The following is a 13149-nucleotide window of genomic DNA, read 5'->3' as shown; positions in this document are numbered from 1 at the left end:
ATTCAGCTCACACAATGCAGGACTACACAGTATTCTGCTGTACAAGGTTTTGCTTTGTATTAAAGTGCACAGTCTGGGCTTTGACCACTACACTCGCTCAAGGTCCTGGGATGTTTTTTCTGTGCCATATTCAATTTGTTAATGCAAATGCTGACCAGACATTACTGTGGACAAATGGGCTCTCGGTTACTTCAGCGGGCTATCTGCATGTCAGCTGGCTGTAGCCTTCCCTTTCTCCATGAGCTGTTGTGCAGCTGCTGGATCATGCCCACCCGTTACTGTGCCTTCGGTGAGGGGGAGCTGACTTTCAGCTGCTTGTGTGTGATCCTAGCTATGAATCAGGCATTGTGCTTGCAACTCTTCTTTAGGGAATCTTATTTGTAGAGTTAAATCGTGAAAACATAAATTTACTGTACAGATACAGTGGTGTTCCCTGTGTGTCCAAAGAACCTAAGGAGAAAGGCGTGAGGCATAAGAAAAAAACGGCTCTCCAAGAAACCATGCCTTTCTACCTGCAAACAGAGTATGGCACCACGTTAGTGAAGTCTCTGCATTGAAATGAGAACCCGCCTGCTGTTTCCCAATTACAGGTTTAATCTTCGTTATTCACCATCTTTTACTGCCATCTACTGGCTCTGACTGAATGGACCCATCGTTGGACCTTGAATAAATATCTGTTTTACTCTATTTATTTAAGAGCTACAAGTTTTGATAAAACCATTATTTCTGCTCGCCTTGGAAGGTTTGTCTTCCTTTCCATTTTAAATCTCTCTGATTCCGTTAGCTTTTCAGCACAGATATATCATATTGAGCTACTGGTGGCAAAAAAAATGGCTTTTTGGCTCAAAAGGGAAGAGGAGGTGCAGGCAGTGCAGCAGCCCTTCTGCATGTGACGACGCTCCTCACAGGATTCCTGCATGAATTCGGAAATTCCTGGGAAGAAGTAAGGAAAAGGGCTAGCTGTGTAGAGCAGGGGAATGGGATTTGCTTTAATAGGGACTGGCTCACTTTTTATTACCTCATACAACACTGAATACGTCATGTTTTCAGAGGAAGGTAAATTCCATCACCGCCTCACATCTTGCACTGGTGGGGTAGAGTGAAGGAGAATGTCCCTCATGTTCATAGGATGGCTGGCATTCACCCCCCAAAATGTAATGACAAACCATCAGAGGTTAGGGCAGGAGATCTGAGCTGCTTCTGTCAGCAGGGTCCCTCATGAGACACATAGCACTTCATATGGTGTATGCATACTTGGTGTAGCCAAGTATTGCATTTCAGCATTTTGAAAACAAAGAATTTTGAATTTTTTATTTTGAAGCAAGGCTTTGAAGCAACCCCATAAGCCCCCCAAAGTTTAAAACAGGGCTTTATAAAAGGGGCCAAAATGCATCTTGAGAGTCAATCTCAGAGCATTACAGTTTTGTGGCCTGACCTGCGGCCAGGACTAACAAAACGGCTCCAAGAAGCACCTCGAAGCTCTCTCAGGTGAAGGAAAGCAACTGTCTCCTTGGACAACAGCATCCTGCGGTGTGCCTCTCTTTATATGTGCTGTCAGGCAATAACATCATTGGGGTATTGGCTGGTTTCATCGCCTCAGGAAACTGGCTGCAGGTAATGTTTTAACTGTTTAATTAGCATGTTGTAAATGATCAGATAGGCATTAAGTCAGGCAGAAATCATTCAGAAAAGGTCAATGCTTTGATTTTTGCTGTTGATAAAGGGAGGCAAGATTGGATCTATTTTTATTATGGATTTCTTCTTCTCCTCTCTTACATGCAACCATTAGGTAAGTCCACCTGAATGCACCAGCGCTCCTGGTGTCAAAACAGAACAGGAGAGCAGGCTCCAAATCCAGCCTCTTCCATGTTGGTGCAACACAACCTCCCAGAAAAGCAGCCTTGCTATCTTGGGCTGTCAGTCCGCTGGGAGCTGTTGTGAGTCCAACATCATTTAGCTCATGTTGCAACATAGACAGGAGGCATTCCTGGAGCATATGCATTTCACAGGGTCCTATAAATGCCTAGTGAAAAGGCATTGTATTAGATCACACCTTAGACACCTCTCTTCTTACTTGGCAGAGCAGAATTCCTCTCTACAATCTATTCTTTGGAGCTCTGGTTTGCATTAATGCAACTTAGCTTTAAATTAAATGGGATTTTTGCCACCCCCATGGAGTGTGACACTTGCTTTTATGAACAAATATTGAACCACTTAGCTATCAGCATGCCTCCTTCTGCCAGGCACAGAGTTGCCACCTGCCTGCAGATACCCGCCCCGTGGGCCAGGATAATTTTTCTTTATTCCAGTGCTTTCTTTCCTAATTATAAACATTTTGCACTGCCTCAGACAATTCCCCTCTTCACTTGCCACTTTTAACTTTTAAAAAATCTTTAATGACTTGCCGTAAAACCTTGAATTGACTATGTTCAATGTATCTCCAATCCTATTTTCCCTGCAGGCATGTGCAGTCATATGCTACATTACAGCTAGTGGGAGCAGGCTCAGAGAAAAAGGAGAAAGTTTGTTTCAGAAGAGCAGGCCCCAGACTTCTTAAGAATTGAATCACACTGTCCAAGGCTGCTTTGACACATACTTCCTCCACGAAACTCCTCAACGACAAGAAAGAAAAAAAGCTGATGGCATACTCAGGAGCGGAGAAGGAATTTATTAACTCTGCGGTCTTCATTCGCCACAAGAGACAAAAGGACAATCCAGTGCTGTAGGTGGATGTCACAGTATTCCTCATCTTGCTATAGGACTTACATATAATTCATTTTCTACAAAGTGCATGGGTAGAGGATACTCCTTGGCAACACACTCCTCTGAGTGTGTTATTTACTCTGTGTCAGAGGCTAGTTTACATTCCTTTCACACTTCTCCGCTCATACTCCCCTGATCCTTACTGCCATTGTACTTTCCATAGTGATATGAAGACCATCACTTTAGAAAAGATTACAAAGGCAGTCAAATAACCATGAAATGCAAGGGAAAGACCATTTCCAAGAGAGATGCTGGAGGACACAACAAGATTGTTCTCGTGTTCCCTAGGGAGTGCAACGTGTCCTGCACCTCTCCATCACTTTCTCACCTCAACCCTTCTCACTGCTGTACTGAGCTGAGCTGCTTACGCCAAGCCTCTGCCTGGGGTTTGATCTGCAGCTCCCCACCTTAGTACGATCAAGGCTCCCCATAGATCTCTGGTAGCTACTCTCAGTTCACCCTTGTCTGCCTTGACCAAGCAGGGGGAGTGATGAGGGGTTCTGCCAATCTGAGTTTTTGTTTTGTAGTGCAGGCAAATGGACGTACGCCTGTGACCTAAGAAAGGATGTGCTGGGTATAGTTCTCTCTGTGTGTGGTCTCTGTGTTATATATGCAGTCAAATTTGTGAACGTGTGGTTTGTGGTGTGTGTATGTGGCTGAGGAATGGTTTTCTGAGTTGAAATTTAGGTACCGTGTTCTATACTTGTTTGTGACTGTAACACAAATTACAACTTGCGAAGTCCTTTGCAAATGTAGACATCTTGTTCCTTTTCCTTCTCACAGAGCCAACAGCTGGCTGTCATCCAGTCTTTTTAAAATGGTAAATAAACAAAGATCCGGAAGCAAGCCGATGTGACTGTCACTACACAATTCAGTGCTCTAATGAGCTAATTCCTTATCTTGATAAGGTCCTTCCAGCTATACTTTATACTTCGTTAGAATAACACCGCCTATTGTGCATTTGTCTTGTGTCACCTTAACCCCTAAGACACCGCAAGAAGCCTTGGCAGGAGCAACGATACAAAGGAGCATCCAGTGAACAGGAATGGAGAGGGCTGACCCCACTTCTGCAGCAGAACATGCAGCAGGACGCTGAGCCAGGGCAGTGAGTCGGCGGGGGCTCCCCAGCCACCGAGCGAGCCCGAGAACGGCTCTAGCAAGCACATGCGAAACTCCTTCCTCAGTTTCTTCATTAAAAGTCGTATTTGCATGGTAGTACCGTAATCTATTTAAGCCTCGTCAGCTACCCAGTTTTTGACACACTTGGGATCTGATCAAAACTTCGTAGATGTCAATCCATCAACAGAAATTTTTCCTTCACTGACCGCTGGTCAGGTCCTTCACCTCTTAGCAAAGAAATTCTCGTTCTTCGGCAGCAGCAGCTTTTTCTCACGTTCAGGTCTTTCAACTCTGGCCTGGAATCAGATTCTTCATATCTCACAGATATCCAGATGATAACAATTATTTTGCTCATAAGCTTTTCAGTATTTTACAACACACAAATCCTGATGGAAATCATTGACAGTCCTTTTACATCCTCCCATCTGGAAGGATCCAAAATTGCTTATAAACAATAATTCTCAGATACTTCAACAAAATTTGAAACACATCCTCTGTGTGGTAGAACACAGCAGCCCTAGGAGTGAATTCGATCCAACACTTCCCAGGATAGTGCCAAGCTACGGGTTATTTTGGGATGGATTGTTCTTCATTTGCCATGCTGAAGCACGTGTACTGTATGTAGACTACCTACATATGCATTTAACATATTCAAGTGGATTCTTTGACAATTTTGAAGTATTTTGTTAATTTTGTTTTCCCTAAAATTATTAATGAATGTGATCTCAATTCACAGCATTCTCTCATAAACTGTCCACTGGAAAATTTTTTTCCCAGGTTCAACATCATGTTTCTCAGAGTGGGCTGCGACATGCTTGCAGGATAACATGAAGATCAAGGAACAATGACTTCTGGAGCCTTTGTTACTTTCCTACCACAGTAACTTTGTTGTATTTTCTAAGATAACCTTCCACAGCTTTAATGGGAAAGATAATCTTTACTTCCCTCTTATGTCATTACTCTGAAATATTCTGGACACAGGTTGGTGGAGCAGCATTTTGCATTTGACTGCTGTACCCTGCAGATATTTAATCTATAAACAGTTTTGATTCTTTCTAGATTAAAGGATTCACAAGACTATCAATACTTTCCATTAAAGTCAGTGTAAGTTGTTTTTTCTTAAAAAAGCTTTCAAAAAAAACCCCCCAAACAACTTGCTGGATTTTGTAAAACTGCCTTCAATCCAATATTAAAGATGTTACTTGAGAAGTAGCTGTTGACGATATAAAATGTAATGTAAAAGTAATTAAGATCAATCAATTCTCTACATTTTAGGTCCAACCATACGCTTAGGGCTTAATCCCAAGCCCATTTTTCCACTGACTCGGTGGACCAAGTGCTACATTTTTTAGTTTATTTTTTCTGACTTTTTAAACTTGCTTTGTAAATAAATGTTATAACTTTAATTTTTCAATAAGAAAGGTAAGTAGAGAGTTTAAATGACCTGCCTGTGGTAGGTAGGTTACTGTATTATCAATTTTATGACAATGTCAACACAGGCACAGGCTGCAGTGAAGATGAGGTCCTAATTACGCCAGGGTGTGTGTAAGAGCACACAAAAGGACCATTTATAATTTGAAGCATTTATGGTTTAAATTGAGGGTTAAGGCCCAATAAGTCTCTTACTTGTCGAGCTAGACCTGGGAAGACCAGGGTTTTCCATTTTAAATTAAATTCTGCAGCTTTAAATGTCTCTTCTTCCCAAAATTGGAAGAAAAAGGAGTATTTATATAAAATCTGTATTTTATAAACTATATCCCCAGAAATATACTGTTTCTGTAAAAAAAAAACATTTCAACATTATTTTTGTATTACATAAAATAATTTCAGTACACAAAATCATTTGGAAATGCTATATTGAAACATTAGTTTCTGCAATTGTTGAAACAGAATCTTTCTACTTTATTGAAAGGTGTTATCTCATTTTTTTCCAAGAAATACCAGAATTACAGAAATTGATTTGTATCTGCAAAATGTTTCCGCTTCGGTGAACACCACATTTTGTAATTACAAAACCTGTTAGCTCAGTCTGCTCTTTGAACTAGCCTATTGGATCAGTGTGCCCTGTTATAGACAGGTGAATGCAGCCACCTTGCACATCGTCCACCGTGTAAAATCTTCAGAAATCCTGTTTTCCCCTCAGATTTCTCAGTAGAGCCTGAGGCCCCTGAAGAGCTGCTTTATAAGCAGAAGATGTTATTCATATCCATAAATCATCAAATACACTCTACCTACCTAATCTAGAATTCTTATGGCATACTCTTGCCAATTCCCAGCACTCAAAATTCACTGGGGTTGATTTAAAATCATGAAATTTTTAGAACAATGATGAATTTTAGCTCTTCTGATCTGTCTTTCTGTATCTAAGCCTTAAACAGTATGTTTCAAGATTTTTTCCACAGCCAGCATGGAGTAAGCAGGTTCTGCACAAAGAAACGAAAGCACAGATTTTCAGGTTAGCATCACAGAACTCCAGAGGCTAAGATTGTAAAAGGGAGCCATGAATAAATGTGATATTTGTTATAAAAGTCACAAAATATTTCATTTTTAGGAGCTGCACAACCTCATGCAGGTACCTGGCGGATTCAGAAGACGGAGCTGGGTGCCTGGGATGCCCACACAGAGCATGGGAGGGATTAGTCACCGAAGAAGAGAAATTCACAGGACACGATGAACGACGACCCACGCTCACCAGTGGGAAATGGCAAGATAAGAGGAGATAAGAGGTGGGGATCAAACCCCATCCCTCCAAGGAGGCCAGGCTGCCAACCCGGCGTCGCAGCGAGACATCTCCTCTCACTCGGGATCTGCAGGAGCAACCTCCCCTGAAGCCAGGGGCATAAAATAGCCCCATAAAATAGCTCCCATGCTCCTATGCCACATGTCCCAGCCTCACACAGGCGTCTCATGTCCCACCCAACTTGTAAAAACAGCAAGTTCCCTGGAAAAGAAACGCATATATGTTCAAGGCAGCTACCCAGAATCAGCAGATACTTGAAAACAATAGCATTAATCTCTTTTTGCCTCTGTTCCCCATCCCCAGCATGGAGATGATAATCCCAGCTGTTTGCACATGATGCTGGATAAAATACATTCATTAATGCTTGTGATCCATGGATACATAACGGTAAAAGCCCCACAGGATCCCAAAGAAAGAAGGGAATGAATAATTCTGCATCTAGTCTGAGGGTTATATAATACACATCAAATAACAGCTTGAGCTGCACATCGAGTGAGGAGGATGAAAGGGACTATTGAAAAACAGCTCATTTGCTGAAAAAAGGCAGGATCCTGTGGGAGGAGGAATATGTGATCATCTAATTAAGAAATGTATAATTATCCCTACATTTAAGGGGGCTGAACTTCAAGATTACAAGTAACCTCATTCCTAGTATTTCTTAACTTTTCCTTGCTTAACTTTGCAGCTTTACTGACTTCTGTTGAATGGGTTTCAGTTCCCTTCCAAAAGTAAACCAGCAATAAACCCCAGGCTAGGGAATAGTGCTTCTGTCCCACAGAGCCACTCTGACTAACCCGAGTGAGAAGCAGGTCTGGCTCTCCAGGGCTTCAGCTCGGATGCCTTCCACTTGGGGAGCTGGAGCAGTAGCAGGCAAAGCACATGGAGTATGAATCAGAGGGCTATGAAACACCCATTGCCAGGCCTTTCTGCTCTCTCTCAGCCACTGTTTTCTCTTGGCTTTTGCTCCCAGTATTTCATCGCCTTCTGACAAGCGTCTCCACCCTGGATGTTTCAGTCCCTGGTCTTTCATTCAGCGGAGTCCATGCTCCCCAGCCGTCCTCTGCTTCCTGCCTTTGTTACAACTTGGGCAGCAGGAGGCACACAGAAGAGCACCGACGGGATAGTCTTCTCTCTCCAAACACCGGTAACTGGTGCCGCAGTGACCCAGAGGAATTGCGATTGCAAGGGTGACCTGCTCGGCTGGAGTGTCCCGTGGTGCTCGTGCAGGAGTGACAGGCACGGGATTCAAGCAGCAGGCAAGAGCTGGAGCATGCTCGGCGCACCTCCAGACAGCACCTTCAGATCATTTCTCCACTGACCATGTGCTAAAGATATTTTTTCAGAAGTTCATTACTTGGTGAAATTTGATTGCTAGTAGTTTTGAGGGGTGCTTTTAGTTCTCCCCCCAAATAGGAACTGTAAAACATGTACCTCTATCACAGCTAAATTTCAACTTTCCGTTCAAAAGCACGGAGTCACTGTAACTTATAAGGCCAAGTCCTAAAACAAATTCAAATGAGGGAAAACAAAGTATTTTTCCCTCATCTAATTGTCAGGACTGAGTATCTTTTGCTGAACTTTTTGAACGAGAAGTACAAATTTCAGTCCAAGCTATCACAGTTTGGCCAAGTTATGAGCAACTTAAACAGTGTGTTAGATTGATATTTCCACTACCTGCAGTGTCAGAAAGATGTTGTTGATGTGCTATGGATCTATTAATTAGGAAACAGAGGCATGAAAATAATTTCTAGAAATTTTTAGACACTTCAAAAAAAATGCATCTTCTGCAAACAGTGTTCCTTCTGGGGGTGATAGTCAGGGCATGGGGGTCCAGCTGGTGTTCTCCTCAGCCCTGATGGTGAGGGGAAAGGATGCGAGGAGGAAGAGGAGACAACTGTGTGTCAACTGGTTGAGAAGCTGGTGTCAGCAACAGGGTTTTGGTTTCTATGAACATGGGACCTTGTTTGAGGATCAACATCTGCTTGGGAGAGATGGGATCCACCTCACTAAGCAGGACAAAGGCATCCTTCCCAGCAGGATGGCTGACTGGGCAAGAAAGGCTTTAAACTAGGAATGATGGGGGAGGGAGAGTCACCAGCAGCCCTGTGAAGGAGTGACACACAGGGCTGACAAGCAAAGGGGCTGGGGAGAGGTGAACAAAAGGGAACACAAAATCAACAAATCAGGGCTTAAGCCAAACTCAAGCATTTGCAGGTAAGCAAGGAAGTGCTGACAAGGCAACATTATGGAATAAAAACCCAGACCCTTTTTGGAGAAATGAGCATGCCGGGTTGCCTCTCTGAAGTGCCTGTGCACCAACGCACGCAGCATGGGGAATAAACATGATGAGTTAGAGATGTGTGTGCAGTTGCAGGGTTACAGCCTCACAGGGATCACGGAGGTGTGTTGGGATGGCTCCCATGACTGGAGAGTTGCAATGGAGGGATACAGGCTCTTTAGGAAGGACAGGCCGAGAAGACCTGGAGTTGCCCACTATGTGAGAGAGCAGCTGGAGTGCCTGGAGCTCCGCCTGGGGATGGATGATGAGCCAACACAAGGATGCCAGCAACACAAGGATTAAAGAGCAGACCAGTATGGGCAACATTGTAATGGGTGTCTGCTATAGGCTACCTGACCGGGAAGAACAAGCAGATGAGGCCCTGTACAGACAGATAGGAGCAGCCTCACATTCCCAGGCCCTGTCCTCATGGAAGACTTTAGTGCTGGAGAGCACCGATGACAACTTCTTCACCCAAGTGATAGAGGAGCCAATGAGGACAGACGCTCTGCTGGACTGCATACTCACAGACAAGGAAGGGCTCACTGAGGATGTGAAGACTGAAGGCAGCCTTTGCTGCAGTGACCACGAGACGGTGGAGATCCTGAGAGGAAGGAGCAGGGCAAAATGCAAGCTCACAACCCTGGAGAGAGACCAGACTTTGGCCTCTTCAAAGATTTGCTCAGAAGAATATCATGGGATAAGGCTCTGGAGGAAAGATGGGCCCAAAAAAGCTGGTTGATAATCAGCAATCACCTCCTCCAAGCTCAAGAGTTGTCCATCCTGACGAGCAGAAAGTCAGGCAAAAATGCGTGGATGAACTAGGGGCTCCTGGCCCACAAAAAGGAAAGCCCACTCAAACTTAAAAAGGAAACACACAGAGGGTGGAAGCAAGGATGCGTAACTTGGGAGGAATACAAAGACACTGTCCAAGCATGCAGGGATGAGGTTAGGAAAGCCAAAGCCCAACTGGAATTGAATCTGCTGAGGAGTGTCAAAGGCAACAAGGAGGGCTTCTACAAGTACATGGGTGACGAAAGGAAGAGTAGGGAAAATGTGGGCCCACTGCTGAATGAGATAGGGGACCTGGGACATAGGTGACATGGGACATGGAAAAGGCTGAGGTACTGAATCCACCTTGGCCTCGGTCTTTACTAGTAAGACCAGCCTTCAGGAATCCCAGGTCCCAGAGACCAGAAGGAAAGGCTGGAGCAAGGAAGGTGTACCCTTGGTGGAAAAGGATCAGGTCAGGGAATACTTGGGCAAACTGGACATGCATAAGTTCATGGGCCCTGATGGGATGCACCCACGAGTGCTGAGGGAGCTGGCAGATGTCATTGCAAGGCAACTCTCAATACTCTTTGATTGATCATGGCGACTGGGAGAAGTGCCTGAGGACTTGGAGGAAAGCAAATGTCACTCCTATCTTCATTAAGGGCAGGAAGGAGGACCCAGGGAATTACAGGCCGGTCAGCCTCACCTTGATCTGTGGGAAAGTGATGGAGCAACTAATCCTGGAAACCACTTCCAGACACATGAAGGACAAGAAGATGATTGGGAGTAGCCAGCATGGATTCACCAAGGGGAAGTCGTACTTGACCAACCTGATAACCTTCTATGATGAAATGACTAGCTTGGTAGACAAGGCCAAAATGGTGGATATTGTATACGTAGCCTTCAGTAAGGCTTTCAACACTGTCTCCCATAAGATTCTCACAGAGAAGCTGTTGAAGTGTGGCCTGGGTGAGCAGACAGTGAGGTGGATTGAAAACTGGCTAAAGAGATGGACCCAGACGGTGGTGATCAGTGGCACAAAGTCTAGTTGGAGGACAGTAACTAGTGCTCTACCTCAGAGGTCAATACTGGGTCCAATCCTGTCCAACATCTTCATTAATGATCTGGCTGATAGGGTAGAGTGTACCTTCAGCAAGTTTGCTGGTGACACAAAACTGGGAGGAGTGGCTGATACGCCAGAGGGTTGTGCTGCCATCCAGAGGGACCTCAACAGGCTGGAGAAATGGGATGACTGGAGCCTCATGAAGTTCAATAAGAAGAAGTGCAAAGTCCTGCACCAGGGGAGGAACAGCCTCAGAGACTAGTACATGCTGGGGGCCACACATTTGGCAAGCAGCTTTGGAAAAAAGGACCTGAGGGTCCTGGCGGACACCAAGTTGAACATGAGCTAACAGTGTGCCCTTGCTGCAAAGAAGACTAATGGTATCTTGGGCTGCATTAGGAGGAGCATTGCCAGCAAGAAACTCCTCCACACTGGTGAGGCCATACCTGGAGTACTGTGTCCAGTGCTAGGCTCCCCAGTACAAGAGAGACATGGACGTACTGGAGATCGTGCACGAACAGTCACGAAGATGATTAAGGGACTGGAGCACCTCTCCTAGGAGGAAAGGCTGAGACAGCTGGGACTGTTGAGAAGAGAAGGCTCAGGGGGATCTTACACATGTGTATAAATACCTGAAGGGAGGGTGCAAAGAGGACGGAGCCAGGCTCTTTTCAGTGGTGCCCAGTGACACGACCAGGGGCAGTGGGCACATACTGAAACACGGGAGGTTCCATCTGAACATCAGGAAACACTTTTTTATGGTGAGGCTGCCTCACAGTAAAGAGAGAGAGGTTGTGGAGTCTCCATCCTTGGAGATATTCAAAAGCCGCCTGGGCAACCGCCTCTAGGTGGCCCTGCTTGAGCAGGGGGGTTGGACCAGATGACCTCCAGAGGTTCCTGCCAATCTCAACCAATCTGTGATTCTGTACTGTTCTAAATTTTATAGAAAAGTTATTTACAACTAGTTGATAGGAAGTATTCAGAAAATGTAGAGATGCAGAAATTAGTCTCCACATGCAACAGTTACAATTTTTTATTACTCAAGTTGGGGGATTAATTTCTTCCAACACAATTTTTGAAAAGAGATTGAATACTGAAGCAAAGGAAATGTATTACCAATTGTCAGCAAGGAAAGGAAAAATGAGACTACTCTATAATTCTTACATTTTCTCATTATTAAAATAATTGAAAAAAATAGAACAAAACATTACCAATTTTCTACAAAGGAATGGAATAAAGCCCAGTACATTTCCACAGCTTGTATACTGTAGTTTTTTGTTGAATGGGCTTTTCAATAAAACTCTAAAATTAACTCGAGGAAGAAAAATTAATTAACAACTTCATTGAAAATAAATTTGATGTCTCAAGTGCATGTCAGTGTCTGAATTTTGATAATGCATTTGACTTAGCATAATAAGCCTTCCTCTCAAAATTCATTCAAATGAGCATCCTCTTAGAAATTTTCACGTACCCTGAAAATGTAAAGGGACACAAAGTGACATAATCTTAAAATAATGAAATTAACATAGACTGGAGGATTAAAAACTGGGGGACAAAATTTTTTTGTTTGTTTGTTATGTGTATTCAGTTGGATGCAATGAGGAGAACTGTAATAATAATTTCCATCCAGGATTTAGAAAATGGTGTAAGTAATTGAATTGGGAGCAGTGACGCTGGTGTGGGTGGAAATACCTCTGAATGCTCCGAAAGCATTTTGAATTTCAAAATAGGTCACCAGTTCATTATCAGTCTCTAGAGTAGCTAAGTCTTAGCCGCTTTGCAGCTGTGGGAGGGTCCGCGTCACAGTGTTTTTGTTTTGGCTCTGACATCTGTCAAAGCCAGGTTCGAGGTTCCTGCGGAACTTCAGTCGGTGAGACCTGGTGCAGTTCAAACCATACCCTAAGGCGTGCCTTCCCAGTGAACACTTCATCTAAGGCTGCTTTGGAGCTGATGTTGGCATTGCTACCTGAGGGATGTTCAGCAAGGAATGCCCCCCGAAGACCTGCATTTTTGTTGTGAGAACTACCAAGGAATTGTCGAGAAGTGGAGATCAGGCGATACAAAGCGAAAAAGCATCAGGATCTGACGCTCTTTGACTGTTCAGGTATACAGAGAAGCAGAGCAAAGCTTTAAGAGAGAGAAAGCCAGGTGCATGAAGCTTCAGTTCAGGCATCCATCTCGTAGGGAAGGACGGACACAAGGCAGAGGCAATTAAGAAAAGTGATGTGCTGGGAGTGTGGAATAAGGACGGACGGGGTGCTAGTGTGCAAACTGCAAGAGAGAGTAGAAACATCACCGAAAGGACACTCAGGGAGGCTGTACAAAAACTGCGGGAAGGACAGTGAAAAAGAAGAAGAGGTAGGAAGGCAGGCGAGGGAGATGTAAGTGCGGTGCCAGGAAACGAGGCAGCAA

The sequence above is a fragment of the Gymnogyps californianus genome, chromosome 1 (assembly GCF_018139145.2).
Source record: "Gymnogyps californianus isolate 813 chromosome 1, ASM1813914v2, whole genome shotgun sequence".
NCBI lineage: Eukaryota > Metazoa > Chordata > Aves > Accipitriformes > Cathartidae > Gymnogyps > Gymnogyps californianus.
The sequence above is the reverse complement of the archived record's forward strand: the minus strand, read 5'-3'. Positions refer to the sequence as shown.